Consider the following 27845-nt stretch of genomic DNA (forward strand, 5'->3'; position numbering starts at 1 on the left):
AAGATTATTCTTTTTGCAAAGCATTAGATAAACATGTTCATTGGCTCATGAGATGAATCAGGAAGTCTTCAAACTCTTGGATGTAAAAGCTAAGCATATTTATACCTCATTGCTATGCTGTGCAAAATCTGAATTTTTAGCAGTCTGTTCACAACAAGATGAATTAATGATTGGCAGAGAAACAAGGAACACAGAAAAATAATTCAGATAATTAAAGGATCAAAGCAATTTCGCTCTGGTGAGACAAACAGATAATTTAAAATTTGAAGAGGAAAAAGTGGATAAGAAATAAATACAAACCCAAACATTAACTTGGACCAAAACTAGAAAAATCTGGGTTTTTTAGTTCTTTTCTCTCTTTAACTTGCAACTTGGTTGAGGGAGACTTCGAAGTTTATTTAATTTACTTTGTCTGAGAGAAATCAAGGGTACTATATAAGTAAAAGTTTTTTAATGTGGGGTTGTTTTATTTACAAATGATTGATTCCATACACAATGACTGAAATAGAGTGTGTATGCAGTGAACCTGAAAGTGCAATTGAAATTTCTTATATATGTAATGAGTACACATAAAAAAGTTAGTCTCAAGGAATTTCAATAACAGTTGATCATAGTGCAGAGCAGGTTGCCATCAAATTCAGTTTTTGATAAGAGGACCTTAAATGACATTGCGGTTAAAAATTGACATACTTACCTTGATCTCTGTTTTCAGCCAGCTTGGAATTCACCTATGAGAAAGAGATATGTAGCAGAATTTCAAATATGATCTGACATGAAGCCCACTGTAGATACATCTACCTTTCAGAAACATTGTGTCTTCCCCAGTTCATGCTTTCAAACTTCTCTCTTTGAAGAACACTGGAGGATTTTGTCTTGCCATCCTTTAGTTCCATTTTAACTCCTGTCAAGGGAAAATGGCACTGTTGAATCATTGATATTTCTCGTATTTCTGTTGAGAGAGCTGTTTTCCTGTCATTACTTTCTTATACCATTAGTTTGTAGCTTAGAAAAATGCACCATTCTGCTTTCATTTCTGTGCTATCAAGAGATTTCAAATGCTTTCTAGTTTTAAACTCTGTGCCTTGCAATAGACTTATTCTATTAACTGAATGTCTCAACTGTAGTGTTTTGGAGAGGGCTGCACCCTTGACGTATGGGTCGCTGTTGTATTAGGGCCTAGGTCTTGAAAGAAACATCTTAGTTTTGTTTTGTACAAAAAGATGAGCTGCCTCTGACAGCATCCATGGGTCACCAGTGTGATCTCGGTGAGTCTGATCCCTCCCATCAGGTGAGTTGTGGCAACACAGAAAAAAAATTGTCCCAGAAGAAGTCAGTTACCAAGTACATAATGACCCAAGTAGCAGGGGGTGATATTCTGGGGAAAGACATTCAGAATAGACCAAAATGCCTCCATAAAAAAGCTGAAGTCGTCTTCTAATACAGCATGATCAAAGCACTCTCAGCAGGTGGTGCTGGAGGGTGACTTGGTTCTCATGAGGGTACTAGAGCAAATAATACATATAACGAGATAGTAACACTGATCTCTGCTGTAGATTTAACAGTGATTGTGAAACCTGGATTTCTTTCTGATCGGTATTTCTGTGCCCAGAAATGTTAGTCCTTCTTGTACATTCTCCCTTAGTCGCTGTTACCAGAAAATTATCTTTTTTCTTGCTTAGGAAAAAGTAAAGCTCTTCCTAAAAGTGTGTTGACTTGCACTTTGTGTTACAGGGGATTTTTGAAGGATTTTTCTATAACATAACACAGAACAATTTGAATGTGAATCTGATTTTCTCCAAATTTGGGAGTATTTGGATCTCAGTTTGCATAACTACTTAGCGAAACACAGAATGACAGAAAGTTACTAAAATGAGACTTGTTTTTTTCCTTAAGCTGTCACAGATCAAATTACAAGTTATGAGTGGGAAGGAGGGGAGAGGGAAGAGAAAAACAGAATTATGATATTAGACCTTTGAAGAAAGTGTAATGTTTCTGACAGAGAAAGTGGAAAAAGTTTAGGGAAAAGTTAATATTAAAAAAAAGGATTATTGAGTGATAGCTTCTCTCTCAGTATGTGCTTCAGTTGATCAAAAAATGGCTTGTGAGATAGAGGCTGTTAAGAAAATCAGTAATAGTGACCATAAAAAATTGATTTCTCAGATATAAAGAGTGGCTTTGGTCCAAAAATCAAATTGAATATTAAATTATAGAAAGCAGTAATATAACAAGGTAATTGCCAGTATGTTCAGATGAGATAACAGAAAATTACTTGTTTAGAAAATGACAATAGTATATAAAAAAACACTTTTAAAAGTCATTATTTATACTGTCTACAGGGAATAAAAACAGACTTTAAGAAAATGAAGATTATGTCAGATTTTCTGGAATAAGAATTTAATAATAGCTGGATAACAAAGCCCTTGCATGAAGACTTATTTAAATTCATACTGCATAGATTTCTTTCAAGGTGACTTAAATTATCAGCATTTAGTGGTTATATAATTTTTTTTAACAATATCTGAAAGCAGATACATATGAAACAACAGGAACACTTTGGGACAGAGCTCAGAATGAGAGAGAGTCCAGACCTGGTGAAGGTATGGTGAATGTTATGACCACAGCAGGCTGAAGCCATGTGACTGGAATAAACCATCTCCTGACATGAACCAAGAGACCTGAAGATAATGGTTTTGCCCCATTTTGCTGTAGCCACAGCATTTGTCTCTTTTTCCTTTGCCTGTGAGCAGTTGCTGAGGCTACATCTAGAGACTGGAGAATAGGGTTGATAAAGGAGGGCCAAAAGAGGCCCTATGACTTCCTGTCACCGTAAATCTGCCTCTGACACCACAGCTGGGTAGGATTCAGATACCTGAAATTCAGCATCTACAAGGGTGCTCTGCATCTAAGCTCCATTTTCAGTCAGTGAAGGGCCAGCCAACATCTAGTGGAATATCAGACCAGGTTTTTTTGGCTGCACTGAGGTTTCACCATATGGACATCAGCCTGAACACAGGGTCTTCTAGGGCTGTTTTGGATGGTTTGTGCAACATTCCCTCAGTGGGCTGACTTGTTCAAGTAAGTTTAATGTATGTAAGCAAGTGACACTTCTAGTACAAGGTACTGTGTTTAAAGGCATAAAACAGTTCTTTATTTGTTGAATATGTGCAATAGATAGTCAGGACTAATGAGTTCCTAGGGTAGGCACTACTATGCTTTTCATCTCCACTAAGCTGACAAGTTTTCCTTGATCGGAAATCCTAAGTCAGGATGGGAAGAGTGGGCCTCTGGTGTTCACTGAATGCTCTGATCCTTGTTGCTTCTGACTTGTCATCTTCTGACTCCCAGATGTTTCACTAAGGCGTCTATATGTCTCCTGATTACAGATTTTCCCTTGAGCTGTGGTCTATGGACCTTCTCATAGTTCTTCCTTATAACTTAGCAGTATCTTCAGAAGTCTGAGCTGTTCTTATGCGGTGGGGGTATGTCAAAACCAGACCTGAGGAGCAGGTAGACAGAAACCTGAGGAGATAGGAAGAAGAAAACATCCAAGTGATCCAGGAGAAAAGGCAGGCAGACACTGGTCCTATGGGGAATTGCACACTCTGGAGTATAAGTTGAAGGCCAGGAAGTAGACTGGAAATGGTTTCAGGCGTCACCAACTGAATTAAGTCCTACACAAGGTAAATATAAATGCCTAGTGCACCTGCAGACACCTACAAGTGGATACTTAAATGTAGAGATCTGAATCTTGAAAGGAATCTTGTCCTAGATGCCTAGCTGAGAACAGGCACCAGATGCTCAGTAGCATAAAACGGGTGAGATGAATTTAGGCTCATGTCCTAGGGTGGCTTTATGATCCTTGTATCCCCAATCATCTGTTCTGTTTATGCTGAATATTAAGTTCTGCACCTCTAATACTGTTTTGGAGAGTGAAAGGGGGGAAGAGACTAAGAGCAGGATTTTCTGTGAAGAACCTACACTCCAAAATCACTGGCTCAATCCAAATGTACCCCTTCTTGTCTGCCACATTTAGACACTGTTTTGTTTTATGTATGTCATACTCTGGCTATTTCATTTATTCTGGAAATGCTGGCTATTCATATATCAGATTGGCATTTCCACAGGCTTTCTAGGATAATGGGGACTCATTCCAATTTAGGCAGTGTAAGATTATTTGCCTTTTCTGACTCTAGCAGCTACTGTCTTCCATAGCTCTGGCTTTGGGATTGTTACTAGTCAAACTATATTTTCTTCTTTATTTTCCAAAGATGTCTTTGTAGTATAAGATTACCATTTAGGATGCTTGCACTGCCAGTAAAAATCCTCACCCAGTAAAATTCTGGCTGCAATGGATGTAAACGAAGTATGCAGGAGGGACCAGGGATAGATGTGTCAATTGTGTTTTCATGTCAGATACAAAAAGGAGGGCTTGGGCCAGAAAACTAGAGAAGTATTGTAGGTCCCTACAACTGTGAATAAAAGAATGTTCACAGGGAACATCTTGCTCTTCAGAACTAAGGCACAATGCAACTTTGTACTGAGTTGGAAGGAAACTGACAACCCATACATATTGAACTTCAGTAATATTAATTTAATTAACTGCATAAGAGATTATTTATTTCAAAAAAAATCATAAATGTAAGGGTAACTCTTTGTGGTTTCTCAGTTGACGACCTTTTAACTGTTTTGTGTAGATAGCATCGATACTTAATAAAACACCCTGGCATAGCTACATTTCTTGCAACTGAATGGAAAACAGTAATTATTGAAACAAAACAGCTTAAAAATATGTAAAAACCAGTTCAGAGCCCTGACATTGTTTCCACTGACTGCTAACAAGAAGCAAATTGAATTTTACATTGTCAGATAAGGTACAATATAAAAAAAATTATAATAATAACTAAGCCTAGAGTATTTATAAATTTCTCAGGAAGTGATGCAGGAACCAGCTGCCTGAAAATCTTGTGCTGCTTTTGTTCCTTTCCAGCCTTTACTTTCATCTGCACAGGGAACAAGGCTGTTTGTCTGTAAATGATGCTTTCATAGAATCAAGCGTGCCATGCTTATACTGAATCTTATACTTAAAAGCAGGGATGTGCCTGAAAGTCCAGACTCCATGTGGGGATTTCAGGGATTTGGTATCCATCTGAGCAGCTGCTTCATTACTTTTTGGTAGTACTTGCTTGGTATTGTCCGTGACTTTCTCTTCCCAGCATCACTGTCTGTGTACTCAGGTTCCAGGGAATGGAGCCTGGACTTCAAGATATTTGTTTGTAAACTGTGCTGCCTCCCACCCATGTCGTACATGTCAGAATATTATTTACAGTATTTCACCCTCCTTTATTTGTGATTATATTAGAGAGGTAATGAACAATGAGCAAAGAAATAGGTTGTCACAACAAAGGAAGCATCCTTTTTAATTTCCAGGAAATAAAAAATATTGATTGCAGGTACAGTGTGGTTTAATATAATTTTAATAAAATACCTTTAGCTTGCTGTAGAGGTTTTTTTTCTTTTTACCTTGTGTCGGCCCACCGAAAACACTGATATTTCACAGGCATCTGAAAAGCAAGCATGGCATTCCAAACCAGTGTGTAGCCTTTTCTGGATGTTTGCAAAGAAGATTTTAAAGAAGCTAACATATCAGATAAAAGAGGCCGTGTCTTATCATGACGGTGAACCAGACATTGGCTGTCCCTAACAACCTATGGAGAAAAATTCTTCCATATGGCTGATTTAAAAACTCCACATCACAGAGGAGTAGCTAAAATTTAGAAAGTTGGTCGTAGATGGCAAGAGTGCAGCTTGACAGCTAAGTTGCAGACCTGCAACATTTTTCTCTCCTGCCTGCCTCCCCTGAAGCTGGCAACCCATTGAAATGAAAGATAAGGGCATTGTCACCTTTTCCCCATTGCTGGAATAGATGACTGTCTGACACAAGAGCCAAGAAATATGAACTGGAGAACACTCTTCAAGAAATGACAGAAATATGAAATTTTCTGTCAGAGATCTACATCCACAGCCTGTACCATCCTCCTCTCATTTCCTCTTTCCCCATCCCTGTGACATCACCCCAAAGGAAAGGCATTTACAGTCATGGAACTAATTTCTGGTGACTTACAATTTTTATGGGTGTTATTTACAGAAGAAATTGTTTGACTTGTAACAGACACACCATTCTAGTTTGATTTGAAGTAAAAAATGTGAAAGGGAGGCCTTTAAGCACTGGGGGCATTTTTTTAAAATTGAGAAAAACCCTTTGATTTTTCTTTGTAAGAAGTTCTATGGGTTGTGGGTATTTGTGATCAGGTCAAAGCAAAATGATTTATTCTGTGGGAGAAGGAATAACATAAAAAGTATGTCATGGATAGATGCCACTTGTGATGAACTGACCATAACCTCCATTCCCCATTTCCCTGCACTGCTGGGGATGTTGAGGTAGACCTGGGAATGAGGGAGGGGTAGGGGGAAGGTGTTTATAAGATTTATTTTACTTATTTTTATTCTGCTCTGATTTTGCTGTTAATAAATTCAATTAATATACTCAATTCCAGTCTGGTTTACCCGTGAGGATCTCTTCTGGTCCTATCTCAGCTCATGAACCCTTTATTATATTTTCTCTCTCATGTCCAGTTGTAGAGGGGAGTGATAGAGTGGCTTTGGTGGATGCCTGGCATCCAGCCAGCATCAAAACACCAAAACACCTATTCATTCATGCAAGCTTTTGTTTTACTTTGTGTTTTTATAGCCTAGCCATGGAGATTTGAAGGCTAAGTCTGCACAGCCCAGATATAGTCCAAGGCTTTTTAGTACATTTGAGAGAAAGCTGAGGGACAGTGGCAAGTCAGCTTTATATTCCTCTGAGAGTAGAAATAATTCAGTTATTACATTTTTGTTCTATGAAATTTATGAAAAAGTGAGTCTGTTTTGTCTTTCTGAGCTAAGTACCTGTCCTGAAGGTAAGAACTGAAGACTTTTTCAAACTTTTTAGATTTTTTCTATCTCCTTTAACCATGCAAATCTCATGCAATTGGTAAAAAATAATAAAAGACTTTAAAGACTTTTTTTAACAATTGTACAAGGAGTTAGCTTTCAGATCTTCTCAAGCTGAAACTTTGGTCTGTGTATGGTTTCTGATGGAACAATACCAAAAATTTGCACCTTTAAAGAGAGAAAAGAAACAATTAATAGTAGTGGCAAATGTATGGGAGTTCAACAGTATCTGTTGGGTAAGAATGGATACAAATATTCATGTGCAAATATAAAATAGATAATTAAATTTTTTTATGTATTTTTTGAAAAGAGTTGTATCTTACAGTGTAAATCACACATTTACACACTTCTTAGAAATGACATGTGCCTATGTCCTGAAGTTAATCTATTTTCTGACTCATTTTGGTCAGCAGTTGATCTTGATCTGACCCTTTAGCTGAAAGTTTAATTCTGTCAGAATGACACTTTTTGTAGTGTTTTTGAAACTCAGAAGCTACAATGATGGCTTTTACATAGACCTAGTTTTAGCTTCAGATTTTAGCTTCACTCAGCTCCCCTCTGAGGGAGTGTTTTTCTGCCCAAAAATGCAGAAATGTGGGAATATGTCTGCTCTGGTGGCACTTCAGTGGAAACAGGATGGTTTCCAAGCAGATCTGATTACACCAATGTCTTTTCTGCTACTTTATCTCACCCCTAGGACAGCCCAGGAGAAAGGGATTGTCAAGACTCAACAATTTGTTCTGGGATACCCCTGGTATGCAAATCATGAAATTAAATTGCCTGGGTGGACAGCATTACATTTTATTTGTATTTGGCCAAAACTGGGCTCTTCTCCCATAACAGGGAAAACTGAAATAGGATGATTTGTACTAAAAGATGATTAAAAAAGAAATGAAAAATCCAGGCCACCCCAAGCCCTTGGTAAAGGGGGAAGGGTAGAAATTGTATTAACATTGTTGTGCCTCTACAATAGTCAAAAGATTTAATCCTAATTTTGCAATACTTTAAATCTTGGAATACAGTACATTTATAGTGAATTTTTAGTCAGAGTTAGTTACTGTTTGAGATTGTTCTTTAACTTGCTAGGCTAGTGAAATTCACAAACTGAGTTTTCAGAAAAACTGTGCTTTTTCTGGTATCAGTGACCTCTTCTTTTTTCCAAGAGATACAGTATGTACCTTTGAGGAAGGACTGTGAATGGAAGTGGCTGGGGTTATGTATTTGTACCAGTGATCTGAAGGATGACATGAGATGATAGCAGGGAAGAGAAGAAAGAGCAAGGGAAAATTTCTCTACTTTAATTTAGCATAAGGTCCTAGATTTAGATGTTCTGTGGATGGATTTGTTCATTGTAACACACTAAGTAGATAACTCATACTAGAAGAAGAATAGGGGTTTGTGTTGGCTATTTTTCTTTCTGCCAGTGGCCAACACAAGCCCCTCAAATGCAAATTTATTGCTATTGCATGAAAACAACCTATACAGGCTATGACTGCCTGTACATTTCCATTTACAGCCTACCAGAAGAAAACACTCACAAAAGCTAAGTGAGGTACTGCCACTTACCTGATGTTGGTGTGACTCACATGGCTTTCCAATACCTTTTTAGCCTTGCTAAAATTTATCTTTTCAGTACTATCGACTGACCATGCATTTCACAGTGTGATTGTACATTGTACGGAAAATTATTTTTGTATTGAATTTCTCTTTCTTATCCAACTTTTCATTTCTATGACTGATATTTTTGCATTCTAAACAATGCAAATAGAAATTTCTGATAGATCATCTCTGTAGAAATAATAGCTTTGCATATTTTATCATGTTCATTTCTGTTCTCATTAGTGAAAGACTTAAAATTTTCATTTAAATATTCAGTCATGTACTCTTTTTAGTTTGCATTGTGTGTTCATGGAAAACTCTCTTCTGCTCCATTAACCATGAGACTAAGTGATGGCAGTCCAACTGAGTGTGAAACACTGCCTGCTATTATTGTATTAGAACAATTTTGGAATTATTTTTATCCCATTCTTCAGTAATCTTGTTAAATATTTCATTTGCCTCCAATTACTGCTGCACACTGGGTGAAAATCTTAATTAACTAGAGTGCAATGACATTCATGTCTACTTCCTGACCTGTAATCATTACTTCAAACCCTAAACGTGGTTAAAATATTTCAGGGTTTCACCTCTAATGTTTGTTTTTTACTGGTATGGATGTTCATTTGTCATTATGATTCACTGCAGTTTTTCATGTCTTCTGAATGCTTTTCATGCTGCTTTCTGATTCTAACAGAACTGTTCTATCTCATTACAAACTCAGCAGCCTTGGTATTCCCTCTTGCCACATTCTAAATCATTTGCATGTGTATTAAATATCAAACCTTGTACAGAAGGTAAAGATACATTATCAGAAAGTTATAATGAAGAAGGAAATATAATGCTGTTGAATCCTCTAATTTAATTAGCAGTTCCTACCCAGTTCCTATCCAGCATTCTGTGGATCACCTGTCAAGGTTTATCAGAACAAAAAAAGCTTTCAAAAGCTTAATGACACTAAGGAGATGGAACATGTTAATAATTTTGGTTTAGGTCTTCCTCTCCTTTAATTTGTATAATCAAAGGAAAAGGAAAAGGAAAAGGAAAAGGAAAAGGAAAAGGAAAAGGAAAAGGAAAAGAAAAAGATTTTTTTTTTTATTAAGAGCTTCATATATCAGTAAAACATGACACAAGTCAGTAAGTACTGTAAACAAATGAATTGTTTTGACAGGTTTGTAAATACACATTTAAAAATAAATGTGTGTATTGACCTTGCATATCACTGCATATCTAGATCTTCTTGCATACATAATTTTGAATCTGTTAATATGTCTGTACTAGAAGTAGCTTCATCAAATTCATGACTAAGAATTGCACCTGCATTTCTACTATATAAGGAAAAAATAGTTCAGTAAAATTTGTTTAGTCTGCTTTCAAGTCCTTCTGTCACTCTTCTAAAGATATAGTAGCTAACTTTTCATGCTCCTTTTTGAAATTATAGATGAGATGCTGGTACTAAGGAAGTCAGCAAGAGTCAAGTTTTCTTGATTTCATTTGGGTCATTGTTTCACTCTTAGCTTAAAACCAGTAGTTTTTAATTTAAGTAAATACTATATTATCAGTAAATTTTTCTTCTGTTATGAAGGAAAGAACATTACTAGAGTAGATGAAGGGAGTATTACTAACCCCTGAAGAAGAGGGAACAGTTAATAAAAAAAATAAGTAGAGAAGATACTCATCAAGAAAAAAACTGAATTAATTGATACATTTCTGTGTACACATACATATGGTTAGAAATGTTACCAGCACCTGAAACATAACAAACACAATGTACAGAGAAAGCTAAGAAGACATGAACAAAGGCATTCAAGGTACAAATTCTTCAAAAATATTTATTTTGGAGAAGCCTCATTACTAACTGCACACTGAGTAAGATTGTGTGAACAGGAGAAGAGAACTTAGCAGCTCTGCTTTTTTCCTTTCTAACAATTTCTATGGCCCAGAAGCTTTAGAAGTTGATAAGTAAATTGCTGCTTTTCTTCAGGGGGGCTGATTGTAATGGTAGTCTTTAATTTGCTTTTTGTACCATACGACATGGAAATTTTTGAAGAGAATAAGAAGGTAACAATCTCATATGCTGGCATGGGTTTTTACACTAATACAAATAATAAATAATATTTTTTCAAGAATTTTAGAATACAAATTAGGTTTGATGAAACAGAGAATGGGAAAAGGGAACAAAAGAAGTGTGTAAATAATAGAAGAGGAAAATTGTAAACTAAAACACACGTGTGATGAATATACCTTGACACTGAGAAACTGGAAAGTTTTCTACACAGATAAATATTATTTATCTGTAGCATGTTCTCAGCCTCTGTTACTTGTAAAGGGATCTAGGGATTGTCTAAAATTCTGCACTAACATCGGTATGTCTTCACAAGTTCCTGTTTATGGACATAGTGGGGATTTGATTTTTCTCCTTCACTCTTTATTTTGATTAAATTCACTTACAAGTAAGTATATTTTTCTATTCTAGCTTTATTGATGAACACAGTTCCCAGTCTCCATCCTTATCCTGTGTGTATGTTTCCTAAAACTAATGAGCTTTAGAAGAACTTTCTGATTAATTCTCATAACTTTTTAAAATTAGTCTAATTGATCGTGCCTGTATAGTCACTGCTTAAGTGCAACTGGGAAATGGTTCAGCTGAAGCCTTAAGATTGCTTTGTGATTGTATTTTTTTAATAGACACTCTGTTGTGTTGCAGATTTGATAATAACAGAATTTCAAATAAATGTGCTATGCACTTTCCTGGTCCTGAGGTTTTTCTCTTCCTGCACTTCCTTCAGGCCATGTATTCTTTACAGCTAAGGGTATTTGCTGTGAATTGTTCCCATGACTCACAAGCTGCCTAAAAATGCAGTAGCACTATCACAGGGGAGAAAAGGCAAGAAAATCAATTGCACAGGCTTGTATTGACCTACGAAAATAGGAGTGTTAGTAGAAACCCCTTAGAATTCCCTATGAAAGTGCATATCCCCTAAAGGCAGGAAACTTAGAATTCATGCAGTCCTACACACGTAAATCATACCAGCTCTTCAAGAGAAGAGAGAATCCAGTTTGCTGGTGATTTACTTGGAAAGGAAGCGTCTAAAAAAGCAGTCTACCAGAAATAGACACTCAAGTAAAACTCCTTGCCAGTCCCTCAGATACTCTGAGAAAGCTGGATCATAAAAGTAAAGACCTGGATCCTGTTACTGACTGTTTTGGTAAAACCTCTCTAGGAGTGATACAAAGATGGAGCAGTCAAACGTAAAAGATTTGATGTTTACTAAAAGGAAAAAATCTTGGGTGGTGATATTAATCACATCCTGCTATGACTCTGATGTGTGTTCCACTAGAGGGAGAGGGGACCTAGGCTTTAGTACTTCTGCAGCAGAGCAGCAGGATTGTGGAAAGACTGATAAAGGACTTAGGCTAAAAGGAAAGCCAGAGCAAGCTGCATATTTCCATCCCACCAGGGACCTACAAAGAAATTCCTCTGTATGAAGTGGTGAATGAAGGAGATAATAGCTAAGGGTGGTGGAAGGAAAAAAAACCCAACAAAATCTGAAATTAAAATGTGTGATTTGACCTCACCTGATGACATTGATTCTGGAATGAAGAACAATTTAGGATATAGGACCCTTATAAGGCCAAAGTTGGATTCTATAAAGTTTAACACTGCCAAAAGCAGAGTGCATTTCATTAAAGAAAGAAGACTGACAGAAGTTAAGAGAGTTTTTTACCATTTGAAAGTTTTGAGGGACAAAAGTGATATAGCCCAGAAAGAACAATATGATAACAAGTGATTTGAACCATAAAGCATGCTTGACTTCCTCCACAGCAGCAGAAGCTGTGACAGAAGGTAGGCAAGCTCTAGACTATTATGTTTATCCCCTTACTTATTTTCCAATACTGCCTTGCTTACAGGTTCGAAGGGCTCACATCTAGTAGTGTCTGAGATCAAAATGATTGTTTAATAAATGTATAGACAAAGATGATAGCATTTCATTAAACATTGAATGGTTGGGTTTTGGGGCAGTAAGGACATCTGACTGCATTCTGATGGTTGTCATTTGATGTGCAGCAGCAAAGGTAAAAAAAGGGTCACCTTTATTTAATATGGAAGAGTGAGGGGGAGGGTGATGACTAGATTTATGCTGGTAATTAACAGAATAGTAAGATGACTTGTCAATGTCCCTTCAATGACACCAGGAGTTTTTCTCACCTTCCTTAAACTTGACGTATATTGTACTATTCAAGTAGTTTCATTTTCTGACTATAGAAATGAGGCAACTTTGCTCAGGCTTAGAACAATGACAAAGAAGTGAAGACAATCAGCACTAAAAACAATTGCAGGAATCAAATGCCATACTCTTGATGCTGTGAACATCGGTTTCTAACCATGTTGGTGTGGTGCCATTTGTCTAATGTCTGGACTAATTTTCTTAAGTATGCAATATATTGTGCCAGTTTTGCCCTTTTCTTACTACCGTGACAAAGTCCAGTTCTGTCCAGTTCTTACTACTGTGAGGCCCAATATCAAGGAAATTTGTGCTTTCTAAAGATTTCTAAAAGGAAGCCACTACTTGAGTACAATTAAATAAACACTGTCAATATACCCTGGAGTGAAAGCTGACAGGCTGACTCTAGTTCTGATGAGATACCCATTTGCACTCACATCCATCTGATAACTGTTTCCTTTTTTTTTTTCAAAAAGCCTGCTGAGCCACACAAAAGATCCAGACTAAACACATGCCAGAACATATTGTTCAGTCATCATTTTGCAACTCTTACATATAAGGTTCATGAGAATCTTGATCTATGTTCAAAGTCATAAGTAAGTATACATAGTTGCTTAGCATGACAGCTGTTGATGCTGTCAGGGACTGTGGGTGGTTTTCAGTACTATATGAGGTCTTCTAACAAATATCTGAGTTTTTCTGGTTGCTTCCCATACAGGCTTGCATTCTTTTGCAACTAAAATAAAACTGAATTTTATATTTAAAAATACATTAAAAAATAGCATTTAAAAATGAAAGCTAAATGTCATGCCTTGCAGGAGACGAGACTCTTTAAATTAAAAAAAAGGTGTTTCATTCAGGAAACTACTGGTGTGTGAAGCTGACACCCTAACAATAGGTGTATTGAGACAAGAAACATTCTTTTCTTTGCACAAAATGATTCAAGAACACCCTGGCCAGCCTAGGAAAAGAATAAGTAGAACTGCTACACATCTGAATAGTGCTTCTCTGCTTGCATACAGCCTGTCCTACCAAGCAGCAAAATGAATGTCTTTATAAAAAAGTGTTCTGGACAAGGCAGGTCTTTATCTGACTACTCAAGCTGGCTTCCTACTCTGCCCAGTGGACAATTCTGGATCACTTCCAAAGTGCTTGTCATACACAACACAAAATATTCACATGAATTGGAAGTTATCTGACTATGATGGTACATAATTTTTTTTCTGTATCTAGAGGTCTGGCACAAGTAAATTACTGAAGTGCCACCAACATCCAAGGAAAATCAAGGAAAAGTATGCCTTATTAAACAAACTGAGTAAGAGAGGATTGGGATTGTTTGTGGGAGGGAATTCAATTAAATCAATACCCAATTAAAGCAAAAGAATAGTTGAAACAAGCTAGAATTAAATACATTTGAAGTGTGTAAAATTTCCTACATGTTTATGACAGGTGCAGTGATATCTATTTAAGTTTATTACAGTACTTTTTTTCTGTGAGAGACAATGGCATCTCCAGCACTCTCTTGAAACTTGCTGTATTGTATCTGTGAAATATAAGACAGATACACTAGTGATTTTCATAAATTTCCCCCCCCCCATCTGATTTTTATTGCCATTTGCCAAAAACCGTTTTCCCCAACAGATCTAATACTTGCAGTGTTGAACTGTCACATTGAAAAGCAGTGTATTGCAGTGGTGATTCTTGTGTAAATACTGTGTTAGTGAATGTTCTCTTCAGACCATTCTAGGACAGAGGTCCAAGTATATGCTTCTTGGAATCTCCACCCCTTTTCACCTAAAAGCAAACACACACACTCCAGGAAACATGTTTTTTTCCTACTTGGAATGAGAATGATCTAGTAAAAATTACCCGAATTATGTGGACTTGAAGAGTGTTGATACACTCTCTTACCTTGTTATTTGCAAGCAGCAAATAAATGCCTGAAAGATTTTGACTCAGAAAGAGCACTCTTGAATCCTAGCACAACTACAATCTTGAATCCCATGATTCAGCTTATAAGTGTATTCAGAATTAGAATCTGGCACGATATCTGTCTGCATGTTGGGAAATGGTTGTGCAGGCCTGTTTGTATATGAATATTCCTAGTTGTTAGTGTTTCAGCCTCTTTTAAAGTGAAATCTTGCAGACAAATTCAACTGAATTTGTGTACTCTTTGTTGTGGTTTCAAAGATCCATCAATCAAACTTCTTCAGAGGTACTGACTCATTCTTATTCTAACCGCCTGTCTCTCATTTAACAGTGACTGAGGAGGACTTTTATCACTAGAGAATTTTGATTTCATCTGAGGCTTAAAGAGGTGCTGGAAATAATAAAATGAATGCTAGTCTGATTAAAATGAGTCCTGGTCAAATATGACATTTTTATTGCCTATTAAGTTTGACATTCTTCTTGTTAGTTCGATTCATGCTTAGTATGTAACCAAAGAAAATAATTATCAAGCATCAATATAAAAAGATAGTACCAGAGGAGGAATACAATGCAAAAAAAAGAACATAAAAAGTGTAAATCAAGGATAGACAACTAAAGGAGTATCTAAAGGCATTGTTCAAACATTATGGGATAAAGGAGAAAGGCCAATGCTCATTTGGAGGTAACATTATTTATAGCTAGGTGCAGTGTGTAAGAGATTTTACACATTTCTTAACACTGCCAAACATTTTGGAATGACAGTGTCAGCATGCAGTGTGTTATAATTTTTCTGGATTACTAGAAAAGCTTTTGTGATCAACCTGGACAGCTTTCAAACAGTCTTTTTTATGATTTATCCTGTTTGTAATGAAGCTGACATTGATTGTAAAGAGGAAGAATTTCTCTTCTCAAGTCTGAATCCATTAATTACTATTACAATTTGCACAGAAGCTGAAAGATCCATTTGAATAAGAGACTGTGGCTGACTCAGATATGTATTTCCTTCCTTCCTTTCTACTAGACCCAGGCAGTAAATCATCACATATCTTCTGCTAGGTAGAGATGACTTTTGGTGGTGCAGGACTATGTCAGCCTCTATGTCCCTACAGTGATGCCATTGGTAAGAAACAGCTACTCTAGAAATTTTATGTATGAAGTGGTTTCTCATTTCTGGCTTATTTACCTGTTAATAACATTCTGTCTTCCCCATGCACTTTTTCAAAATTCCTTTTAAAGCCATTTTCTAGGCAAAGAAAATGCCATAGGTCTAGTATCTTGGTAGTTCAGTGTTCAACTATGAATAAGTTTCATAGAGTACTATACAGAAAAAAATTGTCTCAACTTCATAAAGAAAGGTATTCAGAAATTTTTCTGTATTGGAAATGACAACATCAAAATCAGGATTTATTGAATAGAGCAGAGCTTGGTGCTTGGCGCTTGGCATTTCAAAGATTCATTTTGCTACAGATTTTATCAAAAGTTTTCCTTAACGTGTTGGTGTAAATATTAGGAATATGCTGATGACTGATAATGACACAAACTTGGACCACTGTTATGGGGTTATGGCTAGTACATGTTTCTTTGAAATTAGAAGACCTCATGTGTTTGAACTGGTGAAAAATCCAGTAATCTTCTTTAGTTCAGGATGTATTTGGTTGACCAACAGGACAAAAGAAAGGCCAAAGAGATCATAAGATAACTAATTTCTGGACAATAATAGTGTCATTTTATTCAGTCTTGTAAGATCTCATGTAGAATGTAATAAACAAGTCAAACTCTGGACAAAGAGAATGGTTACTAAGATAGGAAGGAACAAAGACACTATCTAGCAGGTGGAGATAAAAATAATTTCTCATGTTGCACTTTAGATAAATTGTCCAAAAGTGGATATGATTGCTGTTTGTGAATACAGTGTACCATAAACACCAAGAAAATATCAGAATTATTTAAACTGAATGGCAATGCTACCAGCAAAACACCAGATATGACCTATTCACAATTTTAGACTAAAATGCACGCAAATATTTCAAATTCTTATATTATTTAAATTATATATATTATTTTTATACATTATGTTCTATTTAATATATTATTCATCTCACATATGATTTTTATATATATATTATTATACAATACATACTGCGTACTATAACAATGAATGAAAATGTCAACCATATATATACACACACACACATATTCTTAACCTTTAATGTTCGAGTTATTGCAATTTAAGCACACAGTAGAATCTTACTATACCTTTAATTAATGAACTTGCTTAATGGTATTGCAATAAAAAAAAAAAGAAAGAAACATTGCAATAAAAGACACATTGTTTAATTAGAAAAAATATTACATTGTTGAAATATTTTATTTGAATACTTGGAGCATGCTCATTTTGAATATAAATTTTTATTGTGTTATTACATGAATAAAAAAAAAATAAAGGCACTATTATCAAAACCCTGCATATTAAGAGTGGTCCTCAGCCCCCTAACCTTTCAATTATGCAAAGAATTGTTTGCAAGTAACATAATTTAATTTGGCCCCAAAATGGCTAGGGATCATTTAATCAATTTGAAAGATGGAAAGGATCACTCTGTGGGGCCCAGGTCTCTGTCTCATCTGTGGGTAAAGTATTAGTACCAGCCAGAGTTTTATGATGCTGCTTAAATTGATTCAGGCTTTTCATGTTCCACATAAGTTATGAAGTGGTGGTTGATTTAAGTGATTTTTATGTTCCTGATTGCACTGCAACTAAATCTAAACTACCTCCTTAAGAAATCTTTAAGGACGCTTACCTTAGTCCTAATTCAGCCTCAGGCTCTAGGCTCTCAGCTAAGACCATTCTATTTCATATTAATGACTGTAAATTTTTTATAGTAACTGGTCCACAGAAGCCTCCTATATTCAGTTGCTAATTGTTACACCATGTTTACTGGAGTAATTGATTGGAAAATGTGACTTGATTACTGCTGCTGACTTACTATCTTCTGCAATGCCACAGTGCTTGAAACTGGAGCAAATGTAGTGGATTACTTTGTCTTCTGATTTGGATAATGATACATTTTCTTAGGTTGAATTTAACCTTCAAAAATACCAATACAATTAAGCAGATGCACTTATTTCACTTGGTGTTTACTGCACCAATAACACTGAAGCAAATAATGCTTACAAGTATATATATTGAACAAGATTGTATCACTACTAACAGAACACAGCATGCAGTTATGTAAATTAACCCATTGGTAAATACTGTAAAGTGACACCATCCATGTGACTCCTCTCTCCATTTGTGTCAGAAATCCCCTATAGAGGTGAACTTGAATTACACTCCTGTCACAGAATTCTTTGTGCATACAACTAAATCTTTTCCCTTTCACCCTCTATCATTAATTTACAGATGGATCACTTCCCCTTCCCCCCACAGGTATATACTCCTGACCATCTGCTTCCATCCCTAGGACTGAGCTCTCTTCTTTGACAGAATAAGCTCTAACAAGGGATTGTTAATAGCCTTAGTTTCTGAGCAGCTAACTGACAGCAACATTTTTTTACTGCTAGCAGTCATTACTGTAATTACATGTTTGTGCTCATATTCTGTTGTTGTTATGCTGGGAAGAAGGGTGCTCTAAAGGAAAAACATAAAGTCACCTCATAAAAGTTTCATTATAAATACTTGTGTCCTGTGTAGCTACTGAGACTGAACTGTGCTGACTGTAATTCTGCCAAGGTATGCCTGCATGCAGAGAGGCATGGGGCAGTATCACTGCAGCACTGCCAGAACTACAATTTCACTGCAGTGAAGAACTTTTCTTGCTTGATCTTCTTACTTCAAGATAGGGAATACGCTGTCACAGCTGTCACAGCTTACCCCTGGGGATGCAAAGGGGAAAAGAAGTGGATTTACTTCCTAACTCAGAACTTGCACCCCTGATGCTTACATTTAATTGTAAAGTTTCTCATGTACTTAGAGCTTGTACATGATAGTATATGTCTGTCTTTCCTGGGCTGAGCATTTTCACATATACTTCAGACAAAAATCCAAACAGCACTTCCAGTCACTCCCTTCCTCAGTCCCTCAGAATAACTTAAGGAGTAAGTCCCAGAGTATCTGAAAATCTTCCAATAGGTTTTCAAACAGTAGGGGGAGTAGGGATGGTATTTACTCTTGCTTATCTAGTAGTAATATTTACATTTCTTGGAAGAGAGAAATACCTTCTTCAGCTTGAGGGGCTGGTACAAGATCATCTTCTTGGAGGAGGTCTACTGGTTGAGTCAGTTAAGAATGACACAAATGCTTCCAGCTCTTTCTGTCTCTTGTCCACATGTGCATTGGTGTAAATGCTCTGCAGTTGCAGTATTGATGCCAACACCTATTTGGGGGAAGAAGCCCTAATTCCTACATGACAATTCTCAGGTTCTTCCATGATTTCTAACACATTAATAATCCTTGGGTCTTTGTTGCCACAGAGATCTCCATCCCCTGACACCAGTGAGATGGCAGACCGAATGGCCTCGCTGTCATGCCCTAGCTCACACTTAGTGAGCCTGAACTAATTCCTTTCCTCCTTGAAAAATCTAGTTTAAAGCTCTTTAAATGAGTCCTGTTGACTCCTTTGCAAAGATCTTCTCCCCCTCTTTGAGAAAGGTGCACCCTGACTGTCCCCAGCAGCCCTGATGTCCCGTAAAACAACCCACGATTAAAAACCCCACAGCTCTACCAGGAACAGCCATGTATTGATCTGTTGGCTCTTGTTTCTTCCCTGGTCATTCCTTATAACTGGAAGGACAAAGGAGAACACTTATTTCTGCTCCTGATCCCTTAAATGTTTGTCTCAAGCCACTGAAGTATTTTGTGATTGCCCTCAGATGTCTTGTTCATCACTGCCAACCTGAAAAACCCAACAGTGAACAGTAATCTGAGGGCTGTGCCAGGGCAGGAAGGTTTCCCATTATGTCTTTAACCTGGACCCCAGGGAGGCAGCAGAGTTCCCCAGGAGAGAGGTCCAGTTGGCATATGGGGTCTTCTGTCCCCTCAGAAGGGAGTGTCCTATGGCAACGTACCATCTTTTTTTCTTTGTGGAAACAGTTTTGACAAAGGCCTTAACCCCAGTGACACCTCCATACGAGACAAACCATTGTCCTTGCTATTGTTCAGCTCTTGTGCAGAGCCTCAGACCAATAATGCGAGGGCAGATGTGAAGAATGATGGATAAGAGTGACAATAAATACAGCAAAAATAGAGAAAATTTGACTGGAATTAATATATATAGGTAGCAACCAATAAATATTAAAATGGGAGTGAAAACATTGTCTTGAATGTTTTATAAAGATATATATATATATATCATATTGCAATCCAATTGCTTCTACTTCTTGTATAATTTGAGTTGTTTTTCTTTTCCTAATACCTAGGCTTCTTACGTTAATTAAACATCAATATAATTTTATTTTCTTTGACATTTTATGGTGTTCAAATAAAAAGTAGGAAAAGTTCTCAACCTAGATAATGATTTTGGTATTGATGCAATGTGTTTTCTGAGGTTTCTGAGGCAGATGACTGCAATTCAATACCTTCTTAAACATTATTCTACAGCAATAGAACAGTAATTATTATTTCAATACAATCAGATTTATGTAATCCTCTTTGATATTCTGGGTGTCATAGAGATTTTATCTTTCTAGATAAACCATCCTGAATTACTAGCATTCTTTAATAAATTATCTCCTATGACTGAATTATACTTTTATTATAAAATGCTAATATAAATAGGACCAGAATACAGATCAAAATGCTTTGAAAACCTTCTGTCTATAATTTTTTGTTTATTGAAAGAAATGGTAGTGTTTACCTCATGAAATCTCCAATTCTTCAGTATCTATAGCAGCCTTCATCTTCTAAAAATCATGTGCTGGATAGGCATTTCATTAATAATGCAATAATAAAAATACCAATGCAAATCAAATTCAGAAAATAAAATAGCAGATGGTGAACTATTTCTTTCTTTGGCAGATTGGCATTCTGAAGTTGCAGGACGTCTGCATGTCTGGAATCAATATATTTAACTGTGTTTGCAACGCCTTTTGATACTGTAAATATAGTTGCCTACTTTTAGCAAACAACAGACGCATGAGTTGCCAAAGCATGATTATATTGGCTTACTTATATATGATGTATGTATGAATATTCAGAGGATTAAAAATATTTTTTTCTTAAGGCTTACTGATGTGGCATGAGCAGCGTTTGTTGGAGGTATTACGTATATCATTGTGAACTGACTCAGAATGTATCTAGAACCGCCAACCTCCCACTTTTATGTAATTCACCAATTAAATAACAAAAAACCTATCTTCTTTTTTCTTCTTTCCAACCCTGTAAACCCTTACTGTGTTTCAGCTCAGTAAAGGTGTGTAAAAATATAAAGAATCTTATCCAGAAATTCCAGATATGGCATTACCAAGACTGTATGGTAGCCACACTTCAAAGCTAAACAGGTCTTCAGAATACTTCCTATAATAGGGATGTGCAATACCTTTTTTTAACCAGATTACTGTAGATTACCACAATCACCATGCGTAGAAAGCTGTTGTCAGAAATGGAAGCAAATTTAGTAGTTTTAATTTAGTTTGCAGAGGAAATTGTGGCTTTCTTTGCTTCTAGTTGTTTTGAACATTGGGATGGTCATTTTTATCAATGATAAGTGTAACACTGGCAGTCGATCTAGATAAGTGTGTCACTTCACCTACATTCGCAGATATTCTTGGGTAATCTCACAGAGCATTTTTCCTATTAGGTATTTTCATTTCTTTCTAAAAGAGAAGTACCTTTACAACAAGCTGTTTTTTCATGTGTCTTTATTATGAATAGGCTCCTGTTGCAAAAAAAAAAAATAAAATTGGGCACTCTTATCATATCTCTTGCTAGTTATTAAGAACCTGACCCTATCTGCAGAGGGTCCACATAACAAGTGACTAGGCGACTGAAGACTCTAGATGGTACAAAGGCTCCACTGATTACTAGAAATTTTGTTTAACTGAAAGCTATGGTATTTCTTGAAATTCTGTGTGGCAGTAAACTACATTAGCTACAAGAAATCACAGATAACAATAAGTTGTGCTGATAACTAAAACTTTTATGTAACAAGAAAGCTCTAATTTTAACTACAGCCCTGTAAACATTCCTCATTCTACCAAAGGAAACCCTAAATGAACCTGCCTGTCCTGGTAGTGTTGGGTGACAGTGCTCCCAGTCTAGAGGAAGAACGACTACTGGTATCCATTTCCACTGATTTATGTCAATAGTTATTGCTAAGTTTTTCTTTTACCATCAATGCCCAAATCTTCAGCTTCTGCTATGCATCTGTGAGCTTTCAGATTCCATTGAAAAAACTCTCCTGTAGCTATTTCACTGCACATTCTTTTTTCCTTCCCAAGAGTTAACTGGTTTATTTTGAATGTAAATACGAATCCAAGTGACAGGAATCATGTGGTTCCCAGCATGCTCTGCTCTCGGTTCTGTCTTCTTTGGTACATGGGTACTGTCACGGAGGATCAAGGTAAAGCTAAACATCAGCTGCATCTGAAAGAAGAAACTTTTCAGTAGGCGTTGAATTTTACATATTTCAAGAGAATTAGCTGGAAAATTCAATGTGAAGATTCATACCCTGCAAAAAACCTGTTGTATAACTACCAAAACTTTGGTATTGTTATCCAATCTTTTTTAGGATTTGATCTCATTAAGATTTTGACCTCAAATTTGTACCTGGTAATAAACTCCATGGGTTCCATTACATTACAGGACATTTTCAGTGATTTTTGTTTTCCATCACATGCTTTGTATTGCTTTGTGCTACCACGTGGAGAGATTTCTCCCATTCTTCACATATTTCCTCTCTTAACTTACTTCTTTCCAGTTCAGCTCTATTCCTTTTCAGTCTTTCATGCCCACATGTGTGAGGTAGGTTGTAAACCGTACGGTCTGGCACAGTGAATTTTATGACAAGGATTGAGACTTTTTTCTCAGGTTATAATTGCTACATCAAAACCAGTGTCAGTGCTGTATAAAGCATCTATTCCTCTTTGTTCCAGGAAAAAAAAAATCAAGAGCACATATTTTTAAATGAACTGACTTGCTTTGAGATGGAATAGAAGAAGAGACCCTGGTGTCTCTGGAGAAGAGACAGTCTCTGTCCTATGTTGTGCTTAACTTCATTTAGCCTCCACCTTCATCTTGCACACTAGCCTTACTCTTATCCAAAGGAAGACAAGGATCTGGGGACAGTAGTAGTGATTACTGTAATCAGACTCAAGAACTTTAGGATCATTAGGTTGGAAGGTCTTCTGATCCAGAGGTCTTCTGATCCAACATCCTGCCCAAAGCAGGTTTAGGTGGAGCAGGTGGTAAAAATTGTGTCCAGTCAAGCTCTGAGCACCTTCTCAGCTTTTTGGAGCAGTCTGCACCAGTATTTGAACGCTTTTAGAGTGATATTCTTTCCCCTCCATTTTGCATTGAAATTTCCCATGATTCTACTTGTGAATGCTGCCTCTTGTACTGCCACTGTGCATCTCTGAGAATAGACTGGCTGTGGCTGCTCTGCACTGTTCCTTTAGATACTTGCAGACAGCAGTAAAATCTTTCTGAGTTTTCTCTTCTCACGGCTTAAGAAACCCAACTCTCTCAGTCCCTCCTCCTCTGTCCTGTGCTCTGCACCCTGTGCTCAAAGTGTGTTTGTATAAGTCTGTGGTTTGAGTTTCTCCTCTGTACTGGGGAGCCCAGATCTGGACCAAGCACTCTCAGTACCTCACTGGAGCAGAATACAGGGAAGAATCACTTCTCAGCCTGCTAGATATGCTCTTCCTCATACAGGTCTGGAGGCTGTTGGTGTTGCTGCAAAGTTGTATTGCTGGCTTGTGCTGAGCTTGTCCACAGTGCCTTCAGGGCCTTTTTCTGCCTGACTACCCTTCAGTCAGTTGGCCCACAATACGTATTCCTGCATGGAGTTATGACATCCCAATGCAGGACTTTGCATTCACCTTTCTTAAGGTTCATGAAGTTCCCTTCAGCCCACAGCCCATCAAGTCCACTCAGAACAGCAGCCCTGGCCTTCAACTTACTGACAACTCCACCAAATTTAGCTTTGACAGCAAACCTGCTGCAAGCTGAGATATGTTAATTACAGTTGTGTTAAGAGGGGAGAGATAAGGACGGAGTCAGGTTCAGACTTAGGCCTAGCTCACACACATTGTTGGCACAATCTTTTCTAAATGTATATTTTCATGCTATGGTGGAAAATTTCCTGTACGTTCATCTGCATCAGTTTCTTGCTTAGTCAATTGAAGAGTAAAATTTACTTTCTTGCTGTTAAATTAATCTCCACTAGTATTTTCTGTTCAGCTTGGCATTCACAATTCCTTTAAGTGAAATAGCCTTTTTTGAAATTTTACACTGACTTTCTAATTAATCTTGCTGTTTCTTTTGTATTGTAATTCTCCTTTCAGCCACCATTTATACAACAAGAGTGGCTATGAAAAAATGGAAAGGATGTGAGCAGTGATTGCAGTTGAAAAATTAGCATAAATCCTCAAAACATTCTGGGTGTCCCCTGAGAACAGGTAGCTTAATTAATATATATACGATGGAAACTAATTCTGAAAACACAAGTCATTCAGAAATCTGGTGGGTATATTGATCTGTGCCATAGTATGTCAAGCAACTAATTTTATCCAGCCTAGAGATACAGTAATTTTTTCTTGTCTCTTCTGAGCCCTCAGAATGCAGGTGTCATGCATTAAAATCTCATTTGGGTTTTAATGCTGTTATAGGCTTCCTTTTAAATTGCTTATGAAGGGTACTCATTGCAATTGAATCATTAAAGTGGACTTTTTATTAACAATTGTGTCAGGTCACTGGTTTTGCATCAGAAGCTCTTTTCCTGCAACGTCAATGCTACATCTTTCATAATGATAAAGTTTTCAAAACAGGGTCAGATTTTGTATCCAGGATGAAGGTTAAGACCATGCAGAGTTGGATGACAACTTCCTGGTTTTCTTCATTGTACTACCAAAAACCTGCAGCAACCTTTATGCATTCAGAATTTTCAAAGTATTTCTATATAGCTCTACATATCTACACTGTGCAGTTCAGATGAAAAAGAAGGAAAAAGAAAAAAGTTCTATTAATACTTTATTATCTAGCCTCAATGGAAAATTGAAGCAAAACCCTCTGATTCCTGAGAGTAACGATACTGTATATCAGAAACACACAAAATACCCCCCACCCTCTTTAACCCCTGCAGCAAGAGCTCTTCTCTGAGCCTGGTAAGGCAAAAAGATCATGGGTCTTATAAAAGAAATTCAATAAAGCAGTCAATGACACCTTTGTTCATATAATCCCCAAATGCTTCTAGATGGATAATCTGTCAATATTCCCTGCTGCTGCTGGTAGAGAATTCCTTGTTGTAGTAGCCTATGATGGCATTCATCTCACCCACTACCTAGACACGTGTGGTGGGTTTTAGTGCTGGCTAAACGCTAGTGTACCTACTAGAATATACTCACTTATTTCCTGCTGTGAGATGGGACTAGGAGGAAGGCAAAGTGGGCTCAAGACTTTAAAAGGGTATAAAGAAAACTTTATTGACAGTAGCTAAAAGAAAGCATAATAAGAACATGAATAAAACTTTTTAGAACACTCCTCCTCCCCCCTACAACTTTTTCTTTCTCATAACAAGATATAGAAACAATTTAGTCAGTTTATCACCTCTAGAATATTTTTTCTTCAGTTCACTTAGGGAGAGGAGTTGTTCTTGTCATTTCATGGAGACTTCTCTACAAGAAAAGTTTTCTCATGGCTTTTAATTTCTATGAATAGCAGCCACCTGGGAATTGCCAGTTATGAAGTCCCTCCTATCTTTTTGTAGCCTTCCCATAGATGCGCTTATGGGCTATGTTAATTTATGGGGTATTTTTTTAAGGAAGACCTTTTCAAGAGCAAAGGTTTTCTTTATCTACCTCTGAGATAATTTCTGTTTTTTGGAATAGAGGTCTCCTTCTTTCTGTGGAAGCAAAGGGTCTTTATCACTCTTTTCTCTTTAAATTTTTCATGGGATCACAGCTACTTCAACATCTGCTTGCTTCAACATAGATGCTTTTGTTCATATCTACAATTTGAACACTTCATCCCCCCATACTTTCAATGAGTTATAGGGAAAAAAGACTTTGATGTATCAATTATATTCTTCTTCATAGCTGTGTAAGAGGATTTCAGCCTAAAACTAAAGGCATCTCCTCAACACATCCAGCTGGGATTTAACATCTTACTGACCTTCAAAGCTCATGCTGTTTTCTATGTGTCTTCACTCTGTCCTTTTCTCTCATCCGAGGGAGGATTGAAGGTCTGCAAATTTTATCAGTGCACAGAAAGAGTTACTACCTCACCTGGGACCTGCAGATGGTCGCATGATGCCTTCCGGGCAGGGGCTGGAGTACTTAGGTGATGGATTTTCAGGGTGCACTAGGGGGCTGTGTCAGGATCTCAGAGGCCTGGCCAGAATGGTGGCAGCCACTCTAGCCTCGTGGCTGGCCTTTGGCCCCTGTTGTGCTCAATTCCAGCCACAGGGCTGTTTTCTGCATGGGCTGCAGGGCTGCCTCCTGGTTGTCTCAGCAGCTGCACTGGGGAGGGCCAGGATCTCAGCAGCCAGGCCAGCACTCAGCGGCCGATGGCCTCCGTCTCCCTGGCGGGCTCCCTGGGAAGAAGCCTGGCCCTGCAGCAGAGCCCACCCAGCCCAGCCTGGCGGAGACAGGGGCAGGGCCAGCCGTGTTACTTGTTCCCAAGCTGGAAGGGAAAGAAAAAATTCCCAAGGTTGGTTCATTTTTACATGCGTGTTCACAAAGGTCTTTTCAGCTTTCTAGTGGTTTAACAAAGTATCAGTATTCAAAATGAGTCACTGTTTGGTGTTAGGCGCAGAAGAAACTCTCAGAAAAATAATTTCTATAGGTGGCTTCTTCCTTCCTCACAAAATGTCAATTAATGCAAAACTGGTACAACACGTTTATCTGAGCTTGTTGCTATAAGATCTGTTTATATTCAGGAGAAAGAAATGTGCTTTAAAACCCATTTAATCTGCTGTATTTTGGGTGAGATATAATCAATAATTTTTTGGAAGAACTTATTTGTAAAGAAAGCATCAGCTAACTAGTACAGGTGTAGATACAGTAGGTATCACAACAGATGTGTCCCATCTTTAATTGATATTATGCAATGCCTAATCAGTTTTGCACATGTGTGGAACACTAAGTAGTCCTTCATGGAGTGGATTTTAGCTGTGAAAACCTCAGTTTCATGCCATTTCAGCTGCCTCTACATGTGATAACTTTACATTCAAATGTGAAATGTTTTACATGGCTAGTACCTGAAAGTTTCCTTCCTTGCAATAATAAGGTGCATAGATACAAACCACCCAGGACATGTCATAATGTATAATTCTATTAGATGAGTAATTGACACCCAGTTCAAAACTTCTCAGTCATCAAACTTCTCATTGTAGAGAAAGTCTTTTACTTTGTCTTTTAGCTTTTGTTTTTTTTTTAATAGAGTTGTTAAAGTTTCCCAAATCTTAAAACACCATAAATAGCAGCACCTCAAAAGTTGAGCTGTGTATCTTTTGTCATTAATTGGGTTTTTTTTTGAGGCATTGCAGAAGAGACAGTATTGCCACAAATCTTAGAGCCCTGTTGCAAGAAGGAAAATTTTCAGGCACAACACAGAGGAATTTTCCATCTTGTTGAAATTCTAAACAAATATAAGCGCTGCTGTGGTGGTTGTCTACTCAGTATGGTGAAAACATATGCTGTAGGAGGTGTGTGCACCTTGTTTTAAAGATCTTCAGAAGAGAATAAAAAGTATTTTTTTAACATAAAAGATCTTAGTGAACAAACAAACTATTGATTCCTCTCTAGGATATTTGCAAGGTGAAATCTACTGTGGACCACTGAATCAGTGAACATGGTTTCAGTTCAATGGGTGCAATATATTTCTGTGTTCTCAAGCTCTTCAACAATTCTTTTTCTTTAAAAAGCAATTAGGGGGTTTGGGGATTTCAC

At 37.2% G+C, this 27845-nt stretch overlaps 2 long non-coding RNA genes across 2 annotated transcripts in view; one reads left to right on the top strand and one right to left on the bottom strand.

Annotated features, from left to right (window-relative positions):
* Positions 1–694: 694 nt before the first annotated feature.
* LOC135297994 (uncharacterized) lies at positions 695–21228 on the bottom strand. Its single transcript, XR_010359948.1, has 3 exons — positions 20597–21228; positions 799–901; positions 695–728 (listed from the first exon to the last, which is right to left on the bottom strand). It is a non-coding gene; the product is annotated as an uncharacterized LOC135297994 (long non-coding RNA).
* Positions 21229–26509: 5281 nt separating this feature from the next.
* The window catches only part of LOC135296297 (uncharacterized), a 34925-nt gene continuing 33589 nt past the window's right edge, over positions 26510–27845 (top strand). Inside the window, exon 1 of the long non-coding RNA XR_010358362.1 lies at positions 26510–26604. This is a non-coding gene — a long non-coding RNA (uncharacterized LOC135296297). The remainder of the gene's footprint in view (positions 26605–27845) is intronic.

Source organism: Passer domesticus, chromosome 3, assembly GCF_036417665.1.
Source record: "Passer domesticus isolate bPasDom1 chromosome 3, bPasDom1.hap1, whole genome shotgun sequence".
NCBI lineage: Eukaryota > Metazoa > Chordata > Aves > Passeriformes > Passeridae > Passer > Passer domesticus.